This window comes from Talpa occidentalis, unplaced genomic scaffold, assembly GCF_014898055.3.
Source record: "Talpa occidentalis isolate TD23 unplaced genomic scaffold, MPIMG_talOcc4v2.1, whole genome shotgun sequence".
Taxonomy (NCBI): domain Eukaryota; kingdom Metazoa; phylum Chordata; class Mammalia; order Eulipotyphla; family Talpidae; genus Talpa; species Talpa occidentalis.
In genome coordinates, this window is record NW_026555331.1 from 100399557 (window position 1) to 100422922 (window position 23366).

Genomic DNA, 23366 nt, shown 5'->3' on the forward strand with positions numbered 1-23366 from the left:
ATTTCACTGCTGTTTGCCCTCTGGTTCTTCATTTTCTAAGCACTTACTATATTTTCTTCTAAAGCAATTAGACCTTTATTTTAACCACAAACCACAATCCAAGTGTGAATAAGTAAATGTATCATCTTTAAACATCACCCCCTTGTACATTCCTTCAAATAGGAAAAAGTGCCAAATGTCTCTTATTTGGCCATAGTTGTCCCATAAACAATTTTAAACTCAGACTAACTTAACCTTTCTTGAACCACAGCTCATTCTGTTAAAGAAATCCTGGGAAAGAAGTCCTACTGATACTGTTGAAAGTCTCCAAAAAGTGAGGATGGTAACTATGTTGAAGGCAACTTCAAGGGGTCTCCAGCAAACTGAGGACTACGGAGCCCAGGTTTTAATGTTGTTGAACACTTTTGTAATCTGTGGTTTACTCCCACTGAAGAGATGCAAAAACCTTAGATTGCTCAAAAAATCCCATCACCTCCTATACTGTCAAAACAATAATGAGGATGTAAAACAACGGTACTTCAATAGTGAAAATAGAAGGAAAACCCCACCACCTATGCTACCCACCACAATGTCCCCACCCCAATCATCCACAGTTCTCCAGACAGAAGGCTCTTGCACCTATTCTTCCATCTTGACTCCAGTGCTGGAGCAACACAGGACAAGTTCCATGCTGCAGTTCCTATGCCTTCCCCAGACTTTACCTACCACTTTACCTACCACACATTCTTAACTACTTTCACTGTAGTTCAAATGATGATGCTCCCATTCATCCCTTAGAGCCACTGAGGGTGCTCTCCAGACTATTCTATTCAAGTGTTTGACTGAACTTTCAAACTCACATGTCATTCTGGGATGCTCACATTTCCTGCTGTTCCAGAATATTAGGTTACACCACATACTGCTCTTTCCACAGTCTCTTTGAAGCAGCATCAAAATCAGGCTCTGCCATAGATGCTTGACTTTTTTTTTTTTAAGATTTATTTATTTATGCTAACAAGAGCTGGGGTACAGGCCAGAGATGTGGGGGGTGAGAGGATCCACCAGAGACAGATTGGGGAACAGAACAGGCAGATTGGCTGAAGTACACTGCTGAGGAGAATAGCAGGCGAGACAGGAAAGGTCTCCTCGCCATGTGGGTTGCTTCCTGGCCAGCCAGGGATAGAACTCATGCTGCAGAGACTGTGGATTGCTTCATAGTGCGGTGCTTAACCCCTTGCGCCATCAGGGAGGCCCGATGCTTGACTTCTTGATGGTACATACAAGCCTCTGTCATGAGAGATCATGGCTAAGGGCCTGGGTTCCAGAATCAAATAGACCCAAGTTCCAATATTGAGTCATGTTGTGTATTAAATCTTAAAACCTTAATTTTCTCATCTGTAAAATGGGGATAAGAACATTTACTCATATGATTGTTAGAAGCATTAAATGAGATCACTTGTGCCAAGTACACAGAAAGCAAATAGTTGGTAATGGTCATGATTATGTTGTTCTGATTCAGGCCAAAACTCTCAGAGAAACAGCCCTATATGCCATTGCTTTCCTCAAAAAATGTTAAAAATTTGGCATTTATTCATCTGAACTTATTATGATTTGGAATATCATCATTACCAACTAAAAAATGTATTATAATGGAATTTTTTAAATTTACTCTGGATTCACTCCCGGAGTGGGACATTTGTAAGGATTTGCCTATGATTTTTCTTTTCTTTGTAATTCAGCTGATGATGTTGATCATTATCCACTTGAGGTGTCATTAGAATAAATTAATATTAAAATATTTAAATTTAGAACAATGTGTTTGAAATGCCATTAGGAAGATTTATCACCTGCAATGAGAAATCAGTGCTCCATTAGCGACAATCCCCTCTTCAGTCAGTTTGGAGACCTCAGGCTTAGATCATTACCCAGCACCTCTCTCTGTATCTTTCTCCCCTGATGCTGTTCTTGGGATTACCAAGGGTTTTTTCTACCAACTCACTGTGTACCTTAGACACCTGTAGCCAACTGACTTCTCTTTAATACTGTCAAACCTAAATACCAAACTAAGGCCAATTAAGACAGACAAGGAATGGCAAAACTCACTTGTTTGACCAAGTGTTAAAGATAATGCAAAACATACTCCAGGAAAGCAAATGTTTATTTGAGAGTTACATTTTCATCTCAGAGGCTAGAAATGTGAGGGTTTCCCACCAAATCTGTGAGGCTATATAGAATGAGTGTTAGAAGTATAGACTCTTGAGCCAAACTGCCTGAGTTCAGGTCCCAGTCCTGCTACTTGCTGACTCTGAGATATGAACAGGCAACTTGACCTCTCTGTGCCTTCATTTCCTCATCTGAAAAACAGGGATGAAAATAATACCTGCTTCATGGGGTTGTTGCAAGGATTTTTGTGAGTGAATAAATGTTAGGACTTCAAACATCTGGCACATGGTTAATGCCGTGGAAGTATTTGCTGCTATTATTGCATCTTTGAAAAAGACTTAAGAGAAGATATAATTACAGGTTCTTCCAATCAATCAAGCACCTGCCAGCATTCCAGAAGACCCCTTATTTATAAGATCTTTTTCCTTGGCTCAGACTTGTCTCTCCTTGCCAATTTTATTCAAAAGGATAACCACCTACTTTTAAGTGGAAAGCCCAAGGAAGTTACTTGGACGGAAACTGCTCAGTAAATTCCCTAATAACCTGCTTAGGTAAAAAAAAATCAGTATCTTAAGTCTTATTAAGAGCCAGCCAGCCCTGGAAGAGTCTACTGTGTTATCAGTTAGGATAGTGGGTTCAAAACCTGTTATTTCTTTTTTCTGTTACTTGGTTTGATTGCTTTGTGAAAATAGATGCCGCTGTGCATCTAAGTTTTGTTCACATATTTGTGTGTATATATTGTTTCAATGTACATTTTATTTAAAATGAATGCCCTACCAGGAGATATAGTCCACAATCACTCAAGAATCTTTGACTCTCCTTCACTCCTTCATGGATATTTGAAAATTACTTTGGTGAAAAATTCCAATTCCCTTGGAGTAAACTAAAGTATAAGAAGAGTAGGTAGCCCCTGAAGAAAGCTTCTAAGTGACAGTAAATTGTTTTTTTAGCATAAATATGTCCCATGTAATATTTGGCATGTGTGTGTACATACACACACATATGTAAGATATCGCTTTACCTGAAATTAAAACTTAATTCAAATTTCAGATAGGCCGCCTTTTCAGTATATCTCAAATATTATGTGGAATATATTTATATAAAAAAATCTGAAATTCAAATGTAACTGGGTGTCCTGTATTTTATCTATTCTAAGTGCCTTATATATATTGACTCATTGTAGGGTAAGGAAAAATGTCAGGCTTTTCTGCCCTCCCGCCATCAGGCCAGATGATGGATCCTTGTGGTCCTGAATGCATGCCTGATGGCGGGCACCTGGAATAGGGTGTGGGCATAGGTAGATGGGATTCACCTGGGCTAAGACTGGGCTTTTAAGGGCGGCGTCACGGGGACACCAGTAGCAGCAGCAGAAGCCGAAGAGAAGCCGAGATCACCAGAGAGCCCAGATAGAGTGAGGATTTGCTCCCAGCCCCCCAGCACCCCTGCCTGCTGTGTACCGGGTAAATCCCAATAAAAGACCTGCAAAAACCACTGAGGACTCTGACTCCTCCTTTACCCGGTCTGCATGGGATCCTAGAAAACCTGCACTGTCGTCCATTCCTGCCCTTACACTCATTTAACTCTTGTCCAACAGAATGAGGGACGAACAATTATCACCTCCACTTTATAGCTAAGGAAACTGAGGAAAAGAAACTGAGTAGTTTGCCTAAATCTGGCAATAGCAAGTGCTAGGCATCTGGAACTCTCATGCACTGCTAGTAGAGATGTGAATTGCTGTTGTCACTTTGGAAAACCTTTCAGCAGTTTCTTTAAAAGTTCACAAACACCTCCCATATGCCCCTACTTACAATATCACCTAAAAAAACACTTTGGAAAGGCTTTTATTATATACTATGAGGTTAAAATTAAGAAGTACATACACAGACTGCACTCCTAACAGAGTTGGGAACTGTGTTACTCAGAGACAAGGATTAGGAATTCTGAAAAGAATTCTAACTAGAGAGGAATAAATAATAAAAATAAATAAATAAATAAATAAATAAATAAATAAATAAATAAATAAAAATATTGCAGGTAGTTAGAGCAAACATCTCTCTAATGAAAAAGGAAGTTACAAATAAGGAAAGAAGAAAGGCCAGAATGAACAATCAGGTGCTGAATTGGAGTCAGAGGTGTCAATATTGACCACTGAGACAGGCTGGAAGCAACAGGAGCCCAGGAGCAATGAACAAAGTCACTGCCCAGATCTTGGTTTCTAATAACATTCCCAATAAAAGGAACCAAGGCTCTCTACTGAACTGATTCTAGGACTGGAGCAGAGAAAAATATATATGAGCCTGGAGTAGCTTGGGGAGCCGGAAAGTAAGGAAATACTAAAAGTAACTAAGATGAGGGGCTATGGAAGGAGCAGAGGAGCCACCTGCAGGAGCTCCCAAATGTCAAAGTTGGAACAGAGTAACAAAATAAAATGACAGGATCGTATTATAATCCAAATAATAAGATAATTACCCATGTTTCCACACTGGTATAACTAACTGAATAAATAAATGAGGGAGAACTGACAAGTCTTTACACAAGAATTCCACTGGACAAATGTAGAAGGAATGATGAAAATAGACCACCGCCGTAATCATTGCCGAAAACTAGATGCCCTGAAGGATGCTAGGATCTGAGGGCAAGAGTTTCAGAAGAAACAGGGGACTTGGATAGTCTCACAGTTTCTTCCCTCAGATGTTTGAAAGAAAAATAATAAGTTTATGGTGAAGAATCCTGACAAACATCACCTTCACTAAGTGATCAGGGTAACATCATCAGTAAAAACAAAACCCAAAATCCCATGCCCCTGATCTGATGCACGGGGGAAGGTTACCTTCTGCTATCTACACAGCCCTGATCTATTCATGAGGAAACAATAGGTAAGTTCAAATTGAGAGACAGGAAGTGAAATACTGACTAGTGCTGTTCAAAAATGTCCAGATCATTAAAAACCCGGACAGACTGAGGAATTATCCTAGATGAGGGAAGCTAAAGAAACCTGACAACTACATAAAATGTGGGAACCTGGAACGGAAGGGGTGGGGGGAGTTTCATTTCTATCTCACACACTCTGACCCGTACAAATCTGTTCCTGCCCAGAATTCAAGGACATCCAGGGCCCTCTGGCACCCTAGGACTCATCATTTCTTTTTTTTTTAAGATTTATTTATTTATGCATACAAGAGTTGGGGTACAGGCCAGAGATGCAGGAGGGTGAGAGGATTCACCAGAGACAGAGCAGGGAACAGAACAGGCAGCCTGACTGAAATACGCTGCTGAGGGGAGCAGCGAGCAAGTCAGGAGAGGTCTGCTGTGCCATGTGGGTTTCTCCCTGGCTGGCCGGGGATCGAACTCGTGCTGCAGAGGCTGCGGATTGCTTCATAGTGCGGTGCTTAACCCCTTGCCCACCAGGGAGGCCCCTGGACTTATCATTTCTTTTTTTTTTTTTAAGATTTATTTATTTATACAAGCACTGAGCACAGTCAGAAGTGCGGGAGGGTGAGAGAATTCACCAGAGCCAGAGCGGGGAACAGAACAGGCAGACTGACAAAGTACACTGCTGAGGGGAGCAGTGGGCGGCAGGAGAGGTCTGTGCACCATGTGGGACCCTCGCCCATGGCAGGGATCGAACTGTTAGGGGGAAAGGATGTTCTGAGCTAATCCCATACAGGCTTTGTGGACTCCACCCCCACTCCAGACCAAAGCCATCAAGACATTGGGAAAGACAAATCCCGTCACCACCAAAGGGAGGGTGGCTGGGACCTGAGGGTGGAGTTGGGCAGCCAGGTTGCATATAAAAACCAAACACGTGGGCCTTGAGGGGCTGGCTCTCTCGCTGGCCTCCTGTCTTCACGGCTCCTGGCTCGCGGCCAGCTCCCAGAGTGCCATTTGGGATTCCAGATCAGCAGATCGGGTAGGACACATTTAAAACTTTGTCTCCCATTTTTCTCCCTGAGCTGTACATTTCCTCATTTGCCCTTACCTTGTAAATAAACCTTTTATTAACCTTTCGCGTGTGCCTGCAGTAGAGTACTGATAAGTCCTTTTAAGCGCGGGTGAGGACACACAGTCAGACACCCTGTTTTGTATCGGGGCTGCCCTATAACAGAACCAGCGCTGCAGAGGCTGCGGGCAGCTTTGCAGCGGGCAGCTTTTGCAGCCCACTCAACCGCTGCGCCAGCAGGGAGGCCCTGGACCTATCATTTCTAATGGGCACCTGGCCACCCCTGTCAGCCTCAGGTAACCATTAGGTGTAGGGTGCCAGCAGCTCTGGTCTCTTAAGCAGCATGATTCTAGATAAATTCATATCTGTCTAGAGCCAAGGGTGGAGGCTCCAATCACTCCTGCAGAAACCACACCTTGTCCTTGTTGCATGTTTCATGGGTACAGGGCCAGATTACTGGGCTGCTTCCACGTGGGGCTTTGAGGAACTGAATCTCCATCTCTCCCTGCAGGCAGCTGTGGATTAGGGTTCTGTTATTCCACAAAAAATTACCACCGAATCAGTGCCTTATGCAACACCCATTTATCAACCCAGAGTTTCCAGAGGTTGGGAGTTGGGCACAGCTTGGCTGGATCTTCTGCTCAGGGTCTCAAAAGCTACTATCAAGGTATTAACTGGGGTTCTCATCTGGAGACTCAACTAGAGAAGAATCTGCTTTCAAGTTCACTCAAAGTTGACAAATTTCTCTTTTTGTGGCTCCAGGACCAAGCCCTGGCTTTTTGCTGGGGGCCTCTCACTCAGTTCATTCCTAGAGGTCACCGCAGTTCCTGCTGCATGATTGGCAACACAGTGACTTCCTTCTCCAAAGGGATAAAGAGAGAGTCTTTCTCTAGTCTAAGTAACCAAATTAAGGGAGTGACCTCACCTTTGCATATTTTGTAACCCAATCAAGGGAATGATGTCAGTAGCCTTTGCACCATTTCAGTGGGTTAAAAGAAAGTTACAATTTCTACTTGCATGGGAGAAAGAAAGGATTACACAAAAGTATGTCTCCTTGTGGTCACCTTGGATGCGTCTGCCTCTCAGCCATTTGCTTTCTGTATTTGACACTGACTACAGGATTAGATTTCCTCTTTAATCTTCTTACCAGGCCTGAACCTGATCCAAATTTTTGTTACTGATCCCTAACAGCTTCCCACACATTCCCTCCACACTTTCCCTCCTAGACACCCTTGGCAATGTAGTTGAACATGTTGGTGGAAATCGAGGTTGATGAATAGATACCATCTAACCTCGGAAGAAACTGACTCTGGGAAAGGTTAAGTATGTCTTGTTCAAGGTCACACAGATTAAAATACAGATGGAATGTGAAGCTAGATCTGTTTAGTTTCAAACCCCATGATCCCCTAGCCCGCTTAGCCTATAAGGTGATAGGAATAATCCCACCATCTACCAGGACTGATAATAATACATGGAATGCACAGTTTGTAGATTGAAGAGTACTATGCAAACATTTATTAAAAATTTCACTCATTAAAATCATCTCCTTTGGGCTCCTTAACATAATAGATCCTCACTTGCATTTGTCTTTTGAAGACCCCACATCTAGGAAAAATTTTGTTTATATAGCTTTGGGGCACATTAAGCACTTAAATCTCTGTAAGGCTTCCAATATAATCCAATCTGCAACCAACAAAACATAAATGAGAGAAATTTTTAAAAAGATCATCTAATCTCCTCTTCTTACTCTTCCCTTTGTTCTTTCCTGATCTCTCTCTCATCAGGCTGCCTATTTATTCCTGTGGTTTCCGTGAAAGAGCTGCTGATCTTGGGAGAAGCAGCGTATCTGCTCAGACCTCCTGGGCATTCAAAAGCATAGGGGAAAAGACAGAAGCCTCCTTCCTGACCACTTGGGATCAGTGTGGCCCATCTGAGCTCATACCCCTAGATCAGCCAGCAAAACTCAGTGCTGAGCCAGCTTGAAGGGGTCTAGGCTGGGGATTAGGAAGGGATATAGAGACTCAGTCACCATTTGTTATAGCACCAAACTGGAGAAAACCGAATCTGGTCGCATTGGACTTCCATTTGTTGGATAACTGACTTTTTACAAAAGCAGAGAGAAAAACAATCACACCATTGTTTGAGAAGTCTGGGTTTTATCTTGGGTTATTTAAGGCAATGAGGACAGACCACAGAGATTCCCATATCTCTCTGACGCTGAGACATAGCTAACAAGGCAAAAATGCCTGCTCTCACAGGTGGCCCAACTCTCAAAGATAAGAAGCCATTCTTCCAGTTATTAAATACTATTTGTCCGCACTAATCACAAAGTTCTCACAGGAATATTCTGAACATTTCTTTAGCACTGTCTTAAGATAGCCACACAGTTTTGCAGAGGTAAAGTAGCCTCAGAGAAGAAGTGCTAAGATGCCACCAAAGAAGCTGCCTCCTAGGCTGCTGCCAAAGTACCCGAGATTCAGCTTCCAACCAGCATGGCTATTTGGTTTAAAGAAAGTAAAAAACGTTTCTTCACACCCCAGGTTAGTACGAGTCATCCATGCTACATTATTAACATTTCCACAAGTGAATAATCCATTCCAGAGCATCCCTGGGTGGGACTGAATCACAAACTAGAGGGGAGAATAGAAGAAGGTAGAGGGGGAAACAAAGGAGGAACAAAAGACATTAACTCCACTGGATGGAGGCAGCTCAGCTGCCTGCACTGAGAAATTTATCTGCCTTCCTTTAATGGAGTCACATTATAGAGTATTGTATTTTACAATGTGCAGACTTGTTCATTTAGCCTTTGACCAGGAACAACCAATTCTTTCTTCTAGGCAAGTAGAGAAGACGACAGATCTCATTATATTACCATCCTCATAGAGCAACCTCCCATGGTGAGTGGGCTACTAGGGGAAACCACCTACTGGCTGGCCAGTGTTTTAGATTTAGTGTGCTGACTCACACTCTCCTACTACCCCATATGCTACCTCAACTTTTGTGAGGCTTTGATGCTTATTTCTCTCTTTAGAACTGGGCTATGCAAGCCAGTAGCCAATATCCCTGTGTGGTTACTTAACTTTAATTTAAAGATAATTTGAATTGGAATTAAAAATTCTATCTTCAGTCACACACATCACATTTAAAGCACTCAAGAACCCCACTGGGTTACTGTCCACCCATCCACCCAGAGGGACTATAGAACATTTCCAGCAAGTTCTAATGTACAGCGCTGTCTAGAAAGGAAGATCATCAAATACACATGTTAAAAGTTTTGTCAAGAACCACTTATTTGTCATGAGTAATAACTTGTATTATACTTGAAAAAATGAGAACCCAGAAGAATCATAATCTAGACTCATGATTTTTCATTTCACTCACAGTTAAAAATTATAAGTGATGTCTTTCCACATACATAGCACTTTTCTTTCTTTCGGAAGCTGTGTTTTGCTTCCCAGGGACTGGTGATATTCCGATGCCCTAGTGAGTGTTTGTGAGTGCCGATGCCTTTTGTACAGATGACAAGAACATGGAGACCCGTGCTCAGGATAGATATAGCTAATGCTGTGCTCTTGAGATGGATTAAATGTATGGCAATTAACAACTTACCCCAGAGAGACTCTGTCTATAAAAGCCAGGTGATGGGGGAGTCGCCATAAGGACTCTGGTAATGAAGGCATTAAGCTATCAACTCTATTGAGGCAAGAGTGGCTCGAGGCTAAGTTGTCTGGGTACACTGTCTCCGCTAACTGATTATCCCCACAATGGTTTAATGTTCCCCTTCACTTCCCCGGTGGCAACATGCCTTTAGATGACACGGGGACTGTTGCTGCTACATTTGAGTGTGGAGTATGATGCTACCTCCCATTTGAAGCCTCTATACTTTTTTTTAATAGGAGCCAGCTGCAGCATGCCCACACAGACTTCCAGAAGTAGCAGGACCAGAATGGAATCATTTAAGTCCCCTTCTAAAGCAACAGAAGCTGCTGTAAGACAATGAGGGAAAGCAGACATTAGGCGAGAAGGACTGCACCCCAGTCCAGACCTGGCCCAGGCCTCGCTGCCCACCTTTGTGACCACAGCAAGTCCTTCACAGTGCATTGCCTTGCGAGCATGAGGACAATGGTCCTAGGTAAGATTAAAAACGGTTCCCAGTTATTAGCTGTTAACGCTGGCAGATCCAGTGCAAGTACTTAACATGCCTGGAACTTCCCCATAGTTCTGTAAGCAGGTTACTTTTATGACCCCATCTGACAATTATGCAAACAAGTGCAAGAGATATCCAGGCTCCTACAATGAGAAGCAGCAGCTAAACTTGAACCTGAAGGAGCAGAGTGCTACCATGGGCTTCTGTGTGTCTCCTGGCCCAGAGTCCAGTCATTTGAATTATACCTGCATTTTTAGCAAGATCCCCAGGTTTTTTTGCACATTAGAGTTTGAAAGTATCGTCCAACACTAGAAAATACTGCATTGCAATTATTTTGTAAGATACAGAGAACACCAGATGAGTTGGTTTTAAAAGGTTGGACACAAGCCACATCAGGTCCAGTGAAGCTCTTCCTGTGCACTTCGAGCTTCATGATCCTCAGATGATCAAGGCTGTATAATAAGAGAGGATTATTGTGTTGAAAGATGAGGAAATGAAGCTAAATCATTGCTGTCAGACCCAATGAGGTAACATTAGCAGTACAGTTCCTGTAATCCATAAGGACAGAGAAGGAAGCACGATTTAAGCAAAATAGAATCTGTTGGCATCTGTTCTCATCAAGGTCTTCTGCCTAATTAGGTAAAACCCAGGAGAGATAAATCCTGTTCTGGGGAGACAGGGCGGCCATTATGTTTTCTCTGGGAACTGATTGCTCCTTACTGGGGCAAGCAAAGTTACGTCTGGTTCTGTCCCTCAGATTCCAGAGATGTGTTTGTGGGGAAGCTGCTCCTAGGCCACTCACCAGGTAGCTTTGACAGGTCCTGAGTGGCTCCAACTGCTTATTCCTTTCCCACCCTCCCATCTCCCACTTTCTTAGGAGGTTCCCAAAAGCCAAACTTGAGATGGGGATTCTTGTTCAAAAGATTTATTGAGGGATGTTCTCAGGAAAAGGAGTACAATTAGGGTTGCCAGGTCAAATACAGGATGCCAAATACAATTTGAATTTCACCTAACCAAGTAACTTCAGCACAGTAGGGCCCAAATATTTCATGGGACATGGCACTAAAAAGTTGTCCTTCGGTTATCAGAAATTTAGCTAAAACTGGGTACTGTTATTTTTATTTTCTAGATCTGGCTACACTGGGTATAAAAGAAGATAGGCAAGGGTGAGAGAGTTCTAAATAAGCAAAGAGGTAGATTTAGCTGGAATCTGCATCAGGCAGAGCTCATGGGGAGCATAGAACAGCAGGTTGTGCCACAGAAATAGTCCCATGTTGGGGCAAGCAGGCTGGCAATCTGTGTTTTCAGACCATTTAGTCACTGGCCATGTCTGACCCGGGGCATGTGGTGGGGGTGGTGCTATTCCGGGACCAGAAGAAGTGAGTTGGATCCTCTTTAGCCAGGGGCAATTCTCCAGAGACCTAGGGCAACTAACTGGAAGCTCAGATAGCTAGTACTCAGCCAGGGTGGTCTCACAGCATCCACAATACCCTCCCCCAACACACATACTCCTGGTGGTAACCCTCAGGCCTTGAGAAGTTACCACCTCGTTCCTGAAGGTTTTCAACTGGGGAAGTGTCAGATCTCCATTGTTCTCATGTCACCGGGAGCATATTCATCAGTAGCACTTTCTAAAGTAGAACAAGGGTATAGTTTGTCATTACTGCCAGATCTGCACGAGCAGCATATTGTCAGGTCAACTTTGGTTCTAGGTGTTTCCTAGAGCTGGGCTGAACATTTTCTTTCCATGGTACTTCTTGAACAGAGTCATTGTTTCATCAGAATGGGAAAGGGCAGAGGGAGAGATGTTTCCTGCCCATGCTCCCTCCTTCTAGGTATCGTGGACCTGGCAATCTGCCTCAGGCTGGCTCAGTCACTGTCACTTTAGGAATATAAAATGATATGATAGCTTATGGATGGGCTATTAATTGTACATGAGAAGTAGCTAAGGAGATTCCTGGTGCTGTCCTTGATAGGCGCTTGTTCTTTGAAAGCCTAGCAGAAAACTAGAATATAGGTATGTGGGCCAAATACCAAAAAATTCAGGCTAATAGGAAAAGAGGGAAGATTTCCCATTTAGTCAGTTAGGAGGCCATGGGAACTATAGTTTCTAATTTCAGAATCCCCTTTTCATCACCTCTACTCGTTATTACTAGTTCCTGGCCTGCTACAACTAGATCGGTCTCCCTAGAGTCATGTATATATCCTTTGTAAGTGAGGCTCTGTGTTTAGAAGAGTCAGGAAAACTCTGGCTTTTGTGGCTATTTCTGCAGAGCTTCACGATGCCCACTTGTGTTGTGAGGCCTTGAGAAGTTCCACAAAGAAACAAATGGGACTCCATGAGACCAAAGAGCGTCTGCATAGGGAAAGAAACTATTACTAAGACAAAAAGACACCCTACTGAATGGGATAAAAATTTGCACACCATACATCTGATAAGGGGCTGATATGCAAGAGCTACAAAGACTTCATACAACTCAACAAAAAGAAAACAAATAATTTAAAAAATGGACTGAAGAGCTAAATAGACACTCCTCCAAAGAAGACACATGGATGGCCAACAGACACAGAAAAAATGCTCGTCATCACTTATCAGGGTAATCCAAACCACAATGAGATACCACCTCACTCCACTGAGAATGGCCACATCATAAAGATCAGAAACAAGTGTTTGCAAGGACGTGGAGAAGGGACTCTTGTACACTGTTGGTGGAAATGCAGACTAATTCAGCCCCTATGGAGGTCTCTCAAAATATAAAAATAGTGGAAGACTATGGGTGCCTTGGTGGTAGGTGTGGTGTGGTAATACACATCTGAAGAGGTGTGATCCTTTACACCTTTTTTTTTTTAAAGATTTATTTATTTATTTATACAAGAACTGGGGTATAATCAGAAGCACAGGAGGGTGAGAGAATTCACCAGAGCCAGAGCAGAGAGTAGAACAGGCAGACTGACGAAGTGTACTGCTGAGGGGAGCAGCGGGCGGCAGGAGAGGTCTGTGCACCATGTGGGACCCTAGCTGGTGACCCGGGATTGAACCGGTGCTGCAGAGGCTGCGGGCAGCCTGGCAACCCAACGCTCAACTGCTGCGCCATCAGAGAGGCCCGATCCTTTACCTCTGATCTGACACCAGCGTTGTAAACCAAAGTTACCTCAAACACACACACACACACACACACACACACACACACACAAAAAAAAAAAAAAACCTTAGGTTTTTGCTAATGTACTTATTTGCAGAATACTAGGAATGGTGTAAGTCAGGCTCCAGGAAGTGCTTAGTGAGGCCTGCTATTCAGGAGACAGAGGAGACAAAAGGCAGTTCCTGAGAGGAGGGACCCCCTCCAACATCCACATCAGCCAGTCTGCTTTGGTTCCTCTTATTCCCCCATCGCTAGTTTCTTCTGGGAAGAAATTAAAGGCAGTTAATTGGCTAACTGGAATATCGTCAAGCCCATTACCCAGCTGATCCAACACACTATGCCCCTCCTCCCTGACATCCCTCCTACTTCTGAGATCAAGGGCAAGAAGAGCTGGGTTTTACCAGAAGCTACCATATGGCAGAGCTCTGGGTAACAAGGGGAAAATGTGTCAGAAGGCCCTGAGGATTCAGGAATTGGGAGAGCTTATTCTTTTGTATTGTTCTTTTTCCTTTCGTAAAGAAAAACAATCTCAGGCTCTACCTCATACTGAGGGGAAGAGACAAAATTAATCCTGCCCATTCCAACACATGGGGAAAAGGTTATCTTAGAAGGAAGTAATCACCAATATTCTGTCTTGTCACGTTTAACAGATTTGTACTCTAAGTAAGGATGAGGGGCACAGACAGAATGTGCTCACTTGTCCTCCAATTAAGAGTAGGAGAAGCAGAAAGCTGCGTATTTGAGAGGCAATGGAAGTCTTTCTGTCCCTAACAGATTTCTTACATTTCTTAATAGAATTTTAATAATTTTAAAAATTACCTGATTTATCACTTTGAGTTAAGTCAGTGGTTCTCAAGTAGAGAAGTTATCCCCTACCCCTCATTAAAATAGATTGTTAGGTCCAAACCCCAGATACGATTCAATAAATCCAGAGAACTATATGTCTAACAAGGTTGCAGGGAATGCTGATCCTTTTGGTTCCATGACCCTGCTTTGAGGACCACTGGTAAAAGGCCCGAGAGAGGTCATACATATACAGAACTTTTCATCTAGTGCCTGGCATATGTAAGTCTGCCACACTCAATGGTTCTTAAACTTGGCTGAACATTAGAATCTCCTGGGGAGCCTGGAGATCGCAATGCAGTCAGCATCCCAAATGACTCAGATCAGAATCCCTGGGAATGGGTCCCCATCATCATTACTTTATGAAGCTCCAGTCAATTCCAGCATGCAGGCGTGGTTCAGATGCACAGAAGTCAGTGGTAGCTTAGTGAGAGCCATTCATATACATAGAACACTCTCACTCATTGTGCAGCAGCCTTGTGGATGAGTTTTGGAGCTGGAAGGATATACCAGGCCCAGGTAAGCATGCCCGGCCTTCCACAAGAGGACTGGGCCAGGGAAGACATACTCTCCAGATTGCAGACTGGACCCTGAGACATCTGGCCCTACCTCATTACCCATGGTCTACACCTCCTCTAAACAGCCTCCTCAGGGTATAGTCCCAAATAGTTCCTGTTCCAGCCCTCTCACATTCAGCCTACATCCTGATTATCCCCTTTGTGGTGTCAACTGTTTTCAGAAAAGCACCTACAAAGCCATATTTCCACAAACAGTTCACCAGACATGGGGGGCTCAGTGCCCCATGTTCCTCTACCCTTGGTAGCTCTGCCATCAGTCCACTTCAGTCCACCATCCCAACACACTTATGTTCAGGTCCTGGCAAGTCCTCATCTAACTTCTACAACTTTTTTGCTGGTCCCCCACCTGGAGTAACCCTCGTGTCCCTTCCTGTCCACTCTGGCAGGGAGTTTCCTGCTACACACATAGCTGTTGCTCTCACTCCCCCTCTTGCAAACCTGGTAGTCAGTTCCACCCTTGCTAGACACAAACCCACTTGGACTTGCAATTCTCCTTTCTGGGCCTTCATGCAGGCTGCCCAAGGAGCAATTCATTCTCACACCCCTGATTTTGTTCTCAGAAAGATGCCCCTGAAAGTGGGACTCCTCTCCCTAAAGATGAAGTTATGATAAAGGCTGGTGTTACATTAAAGGTTGGTGTTATGAATGCTAAGAGGCATCCTAATGATTACTTTGGTTGTCTCTCCAACTAGATGGGGTGGACATTCTTTAATGAAAACAAGACCAGCCATTTATTTAAAAGGGCCTAATACTTGTCTTTCAGCCCTGTAGACGCAAAAGTGAGATCATGACACTGGTTCCAAGGAATTGATATGAGAGACTCCTAAAATGACCTCAGGTCTAACGCTGAATTAACAATCAGGACTAATATTTCAATAACAGATTTGCTATAAGACTATTGAAACACTCTATAGATGGTATAAAAATTAAAGCATGGTTTGTTATACATTTACTATACAGCCTCTCCCAAAGGGGGAAAATTCAAGTAAGGAAATAAAATATTGAGCACATTATACCAATACTTGTGTCTGAATAATTGAAATCAGGACAGTCCCAGAATGCCCCTTCCAACCCCCATAAATGGTTGACAGTCACTCTAAGCCATCCTGGAAGTCAAGAATCCATGAAAAGGGACCCCTCCCCTCTCACAGGCTACCACAGAAATGCTGTTCCTGCATGAACCTCAGGCTACACCTAAAGCAGGTGGCCACACCACTGTCCCTGGCCTCTGCTTTCCTTTGCTTCTCTTCCCTGCCTCCCTCCCATACCCGCAACCTAGGAGCAGCTGCCTCACCCATGTGGGCTCCGGGCTCCAGCAGCTCCCCCAGGCAGAAGTGGTTTCCTCTTCTTCCCCACACCACCTATCCTTCCCAGAACAGGATTCCTTCCCCGGGTTTCCTGTGGAGCCCAGGATTTTTTTGTTTGTGTTTGAAGAGGAAGAAAAGAAATGAAGAGGTTTATGATCAAGCCACAACCTCTAGGAATGCAGCTCCCTGCCATCCATTATCCTATAAGCTAGGCAAGGAGAGCGCCCCTGAATGACCTGGGGATCAGAGAACTGGAATGGGAGGACCCTGCCCTACCCTCCTTCTCACCCTTACAGTGGAGCACTAGGTCCTTCTTTCAAAATACTACTTCAACCTTGAAATGGAGCACCCAGCAGGGAACTTAGAACAAAGCCTTAGATCCAACTAAATGAGAAGACAGGAAGTACTAAGCAGGATGGGCCCCTCCATGCTGCATGGGAGCACTTCGCAGATGGTAATCCCCAAGCTCCTTGAAACTGCTGCCAACTGCTGCCTGGAAGGGCAGAAGCAGTGACAGAGACACAGAACACATAGGCTTGAACTGTACAGGCCTGTCCCTCGCTTCCCAGTCACAGTCTTCAGCCTGTTATTCCTTGAGCCAGTACCTGTTAAGGGGAAGGCGAAGGGTCCTAGAGCAAAGTCCAAAAGGTTTGACATTCTGCCAATGACAAGTATCCAAATGGATTGGCGAGTCGAGTGAACCAGAAAATGGCTAGCAGTTCAAAGACTGGGGTGGTTTGTATACTGTATTACTATTTCTTCTGCATCAGGCTCTGAGAATGAACAATCACAGAGCAGGCAACAGCGACACCTGCTGTTCAAATCAGGTAAGGAGACAATAGTGTCCAGAATTCTCACCACATATTGCATCACCTACCCTAGAGTCCACAACAGCCACCAAGATCCAGCTCCTGTTATCTTTTTATTTGTTGTTTTGGTATTTCCCACTTACTTGGTTTCAAGTAGGTTCCCATTTTATTTTATTTTTATTTTTTTAAAGATTTATTTATTTATGTATACAAGCACTGGGTACAGTCAGAAGCACGGGAGGGTGAGAGAATTCACCAGAGCCAGAGTGGGGAAGAGAACAGGCAGACTGACGAAATACACTGCTGAGGGGAGGTCTGCTGCACCATGTGGGACCCTCGCCGGTGGCCGGGGATCGAACTGGCGCTGCAGAGGCTGCGGGCAGCTTTGCAGCCCAGGGCTCAACTACTGCACCACCAGGGGAGGCCCAGGTTCCCATTTTACAATTAAGAAAAATTTTATTCTAGTTAATATACTCTGATTAGTATTTTTTTTACCACATTCTTAGCAACAGTTTTCAGAGAATATAATACAGCAAACGCATAAATTGTCAAACAGAAACTCCTCGTAGCACAATAAAGGTATAGAAACCTCAATGAATATAGTTTGTCCAGCTGATAAAAGGGCACTGTTATGAGTTGAATTACATCCTCCAAAAAGTTGCTGAAGACCTAGCCCCTTTCCTGTGAATGCAATCTTAATGGGAAATGGGTTGTTTGCAGACAAGCAACATAATATGAGGTCATAGTGTGGGCCCTAATCCAGTGGGATTTTTGTCCTTAAATAAAGGGGAAATTTGGACACAGAGACAGACATGCACACAAGAGAAGACCAAGTGAAGAAGGCAGAGATCAGGGCATTGTAGCCACACACCAAGAAATGCCAGAGATTCTTAACAAACCACCAGTTATTACCAGGGAGGTGTGTGGCAGACTCTCTTTCACGAAGTCAACACTGGGGCCTCAGACTTCTCAAGAACTTTGAGACACAGATTTCTGTGACTCTAAGCCATCCAGTTTGTGGGACTTTGTCATGTAATCCCTAGGAAACTGGTATAAACATTAAGTATAATTTGAAGAATCTGTTTACATTGTAGGCTCAGTTGGACAGAAGTATTTGTAATAGAATCAAAAATTATAAGTGCAGTCTAATCCCACTTACCAAATATGACTTTAAAAAGCTCATGGTTGCCCAGCAACTTACTCACCCAGTTGTCTTGTCTATAGAGTAGGAGGGATCATCACCTCACAGTTGATACACGTCCCTTCTGAGCTCACACATGTGCATTAGGCCTATAGAAACAGAAAGGGTGACAGTTACACATTGTTACCGCAAGGAATGTTACTCTTCCTTCACCTGACTCAGGTATGGACAAGTTGGTCAGTCCTTCTCTGAACAAGGTCACTTATGTGACCACCACCCCCCACATACCCTGGCCCACCCCCCCGCCCCTGCACAAAGACATTGCTCCAAGCCTCTTACGCTAACCTGTAGGAAATGCACCAATGAGCCCTTTCTCTTTTGAGAATACTTGGGACTGGCCAAGAGGAGACACCAGCAGGATATCAGATGTCAGGAGAAGAGAGAAGTCAAGGCTTTAATCCCCCTGGCTTCTTCCCTGGTGAGTCATTAGGAGTAAACCATATTGTCTATAAAAGGCTTAAGCTACTATCAGGTAACTGTTCCCACACAACTACCCTCTCAGGGTTCTAGAAATTTCAGCCTCTCCCTGTCTCTTTAGGTTTATTTTATTTTTATTTATTATTTTTTTAATAGAGGCATGTTTTATTTATTTATTTACTTGTTTGTTTTGTTTTGTTTATACATGCACTGGGTACAGTCAGAAGCGTGGGAGGGTGAGAGAATTCACCAGAGCCAGAGCGGGGAGCAGAGCAGGCAGAAGGACCGAAGTACACTGCTGAGGGGAGCAGCAGGCGGCAGGAGAGGTCTGCGCGCCATGTGGGACCCTCCTCTGGTGACCGGGAAGCAGCCGGGATTCAAACCGGCACCGCAGAGGCCACGGGCAGCTTCGCAACCCAGCGCTCAACCGCTGCGCCACCGGGAAGGCCCTGTCTCTTTAGGTTTAAACTATATCATCTCCCCTCCCGCGCTTCTGACTGTACCCAGTGCATGTATAAACAAAAAAACAAACAAACCAGCAAACAAATAAATAAAGCATGCCTCTATTAAAAAAAAAAAAAAAAAAAGAGCTTATAAACTATATCATCTCCCTGCAAGGCCTAGCCCCAGGATTCCATACTAAATATGATGGACTTGCTTTAATTCTAGTCACATCTTGGTAAATAATCCTTTTAGTAAACACTCCTCAAACTACACAGTTTGAACATGCCACCTTTTTTGCAACCAGAACTCTGATTCAGTAATTAGTTAAGAAAGTGGGCCTAGGAAACAGGCCTTAAAATGTCGTGGTGGGAATGTTTTGCACATGCACTAAATTTCATGAATAGATGCCTTTAATGAGGGAAATGGAACAAATAAGACACAGGTAATTCACGGCATCACAATCTCCTGAATCATTCACCAGTTGCATGGGATGATGGACAGGTGAAGTGAAAGACACTGGGAAGTCAAATGATGTGTCCCTTCTTTGTTAACAGTGAAGACAGTGATTATAATTGATGACAAAAAAAAGTGAGTACAATAATTTGCCTCCCATCAAGAGACAGGGTTATTTCTCCACTTTTATTCTGTCCTAAGCAATCTTTTTCTTTGGCTGTTGGGGTATTAAGTGTGACAAGCAGAAGCTGCAGAAGACCTTATGCAATTGTGATTTTTCCTTCTCTAATTGCTCTCTGGTAGCCCTTCGGCCAACATGTGAGGATACCTTGGGCTGCTCTCCTAGAGGATGAGGCTCTGTAAAGCCCTAGTCATCCCAGGCACCTCCATCATCCAAATGGAGGCCCAGACATGCTATTCTGGATCATCCGGCCCCAGCCAAGCTGCTCAGGCCTGGAAAAAAAAAAAAAATGACCAGCTGATCCAAAGAAATAAAATGAATAAAATGAATTATTGCTTAAGCCATTCTGTTTGGGGATGGCTTTTTATACTTAAGGCCAACAGAATAGTAATTACAGAGATTGTACTGTCCGCTGACTGTTTCTAATGGAAATAGAGAGTGTTCCAAGGGAAAAAGGAGATATTGAAGGCCATGAACATTCAATGGAGAACAGAACTGGGAAGTCAGCAGCTTCTATGGCAGCTTTGAAGGAATCCTGATCTCCAGGTGTGGCTGGAAGCCAACACCTCCTTGTCAGGGTTGCTAAACTACAACAACAAATAATATTCAAACCCACCAGGTGTCGCAAACTAACTTTCAGAGTGTGGCTCCCATGCCAGCGGCTACAGTGTCATCTGGGAACTTGTTAGAAATGCAAACTCTCGGGCTCCACCAGAGACCTGTTGAATCAGACAGTCTGGTGGTAGGACTGAGTAACCCCATTTCAGCAAGTCAGCAAGGAGATTCTGATGCAGGCTAGTTTGAGGACCATCACACAGTGTCTCCCATGAGGCAATAACTGCTCATAAGCTGCTGCTAATTCTCTTCTATCCTATGACCAGGCTGTGCCTCCAAGTCTAAGAGAATTAGATCCCAATGTAAGCCACATAAAAGACAGTAGGCCTGCTCTGACCTCATCAGTGTGTGACAGGGATCCAAGGAGCACCATATTTTCACTGCTTCAGTCTGTTGGATTTTTTAATACATGCATTTTTATTAATTTAATTCTGAATATGCACAGGAGATAGTCTGGCTTAGAGACAGATTAGGTATTATAATCCACATAATAATAATTACTGTGTTATCTCCCTTTGCCCCATGCCTTACTTGGGCACGTGAAAAAATCTCCCATGGTCATGGGGGAGCTCCATATGCAAGAGACAGTGAACAATGGATTTTTCCCCTTTATAAAGAGAATATAGGAAGCTGTCCCTTCCCTTCTTGAAAGGAGTGAGGAAAAGCCTTTGCTCCTTGGAGACAGGATGGATAGGGCTCTGGATCATTATTCTCTCTTCAGAATCTAAAAGATCAAAGACCACATAGCTGTGTGCATATGAAACCATAAGTACAAAGATTGATCAATTCAACTATACAAAATTTTCTGTATAAAAGGATTCATTTACTTTACATATGAAGAAAGAACAGAAAAGAAAATTTGTGATCGATTAGAAAATTGGGAAAGGAGGGCCTCCTTGGTGGCACAAGGGGTTAAGCACAGCACTGTGAAGCTATTCACAGCCTCTGCAGCATGAGTTCGATCCCCAGTCCCCAGCTGGCCAGGGACTTTGACCCACATGGTGCAGCAGACCTCTCCTGTCTCGCCCGCTGCTCCCCTCAGCAGTGTATTTCAGTCAGTCTGCCTGTTCTGTTCCCCACTGTCTCTGGTGAATCCTCTCACCCCCGGCACCTCTGGTTTGTACCCCAGCTCTTGTATGCATAAATAAATAAATCTTAAAAAAAGAAAATTGGGAAAGGACCATTGCAACAAAGAAATCCAAAAGGCTCATAATTAAAGAAATGGAATTAGGACAAGGAGAAACCACTCTTCATTGCCTTGCTTATTGACAAAATATTTAAAAGTTAAAAAAAGGTTAAAAAATACAAAGTTAGCAAGGATGTGGAAATGCATACCTTAATATATTGTATAAATTACAGCAACCTCTTTAAAATATAATTTGGTAATAGTCTATCAAATATAAAATGCACATAACCTTTGGACATATCAGTTCTACTTCAAAGAATCTGCTGTCCACAATGATCAGACATGTGTAGGAAGATGCTGCTGAAGCAACAAACGGTTAGAGAAAGAACTCGAAGCAGTTTTCAGGCCCATTATTTAGAGGCCTGAGTAAAGGAGAATATTGAAAGCCCAAATACTTTGATTCAACCTTGATTAAAATTATAGTTTTAAACTATGTACCATATGTTTCAATGGTATTTTATAAAACTTTTCAGTGAAAATGTTGCTGATATAAGTGATTTCTCTAAGTGAACTTCTAGAAGTCATGTCTGTTGCCTAAAGACATGGTGTTAAGAAGGAAATTTTAGAGAATATTTATCAACTAGTTACTGAACATTAAACTATGTCTATACTTATTCTGTACCTTGTGCAGGTAAAACTGAGTTTCTGCCAAAGTCAGGGTACTGCAAGGACCAAAAAGCTTTCCTAATATTAACAATTTGTTTGCACAGTTCTCTATCAGGACCATTGAACTGTAACTTTGAAACCTTGTGTTTGTTATTGGAAGCTGCACATAAATGTTAGTTTAGAGGATGTTCTTTGTTCTCTTGCAAACTGTGTTTGCATAAGCAATTGAACTGCTTATCAAACTCAGACATTTAACCACTAACTATGACCTCATGGCTCTTGTAATAATAAACAACCCCACATGAAAACTGTGAAGTTTCTCTTGGAGTTAAGAATGCACCTTTAGTTTGACTTTTTCCTTTCATTGGTTTATGTAAGCAAAATAATCTTTATATGGTGTGAATATCTGATTCATTATTTGAAAAACAAATCAAAATATTTTTTCTGAGGAGAGAGGGCTTGGTGAAAGACTCACCAGCAAGGCCCCAGATGAGAATATCTGATATAATTGGTCTGGATGGGCTAAGAATGTGCATTTCTAACAAGTTCCCTGTTAAATGTGGTGTAGTTGGCATGGGAAATGCCCTTAGAGAACCATTGTTTTAAAGGCGTGCAGTAGCTCTCTAAGCAATGATATAGAAATATTCCCCAAGACACAATAGATTAAAGGAACAAAGAAAAGATTGACAGGTCTGAGTCATTTGCTTATGCAGACAAATAAGATTATCTAGGCTGGGGAAATGAATGGAAAGAAATAGGAGGCGGGGCATGTTTCTTCCAGGCATTGGGTAATGGTGGGAGAGAGACTGTATACCTTTTATGTTGTTTCCATTTTCCACATGCATGTGTTAGATTAGAAGAGTGAAATAATATTTTTTTAAAAACCAAAACAGTAAAAGTGACTGTCAGGCCTGCTACTGATCGAATGTTCTATGGAATGTATCCTCTAGCAGAGCGTCCCAGGCACAATTTGTCTCAACCCTCAATTCTTATCCTGTATGGTGCCCTGGCCAGTGTAAACCTACCGGAGAATGTGCAAGGCTCTAGCCGGTTCATTTATCATCCTTTGAGAGCTAGAGTGTCCACTGCGGGAGGCAAACATAAACCAGCCAGAGGGGCAGGGTGGGGGCAATGAGCTGACTCTCCCATTTTCAAGGGGCCTGCTGTCTGTAGGCCTGACAAAGAGAGGAGCAGATTAACCACCATCCTTCCCCTAGCAAGGGAAGGAAAAGAAACTGCTGCTGACATGGCAGTGGGAAAGGGGAAGAGACGATGGTGCAAAGACTACTTGGAAGTTGCAAGGGCTGAAGGGCTGGTGGTCTAGTGTCAGGAGGGAGGTAGTTGAGGGTGACAA

At 43.3% G+C, this 23366-nt stretch overlaps 1 long non-coding RNA gene across 2 annotated transcripts in view; it reads right to left on the reverse strand.

Moving 5' to 3' along the window:
* Window positions 1-10486: 10486 nt before the first annotated feature.
* The window catches only part of LOC119243294 (uncharacterized), a 96379-nt gene continuing 83499 nt past the window's right edge, over window positions 10487-23366 (reverse strand). The window contains exons 3-4 of one of the 2 annotated variants that reach the window (XR_005124685.2): window positions 18115-18199; window positions 10487-10681 (exon numbers count right to left, since the gene is read on the reverse strand). This is a non-coding gene — a long non-coding RNA (uncharacterized LOC119243294). Of the gene's footprint in view, window positions 10682-11773; window positions 11861-18114; window positions 18200-23366 lie in introns of those variants that run through there. The other variant, XR_005124686.2, reaches the window with a different exon arrangement.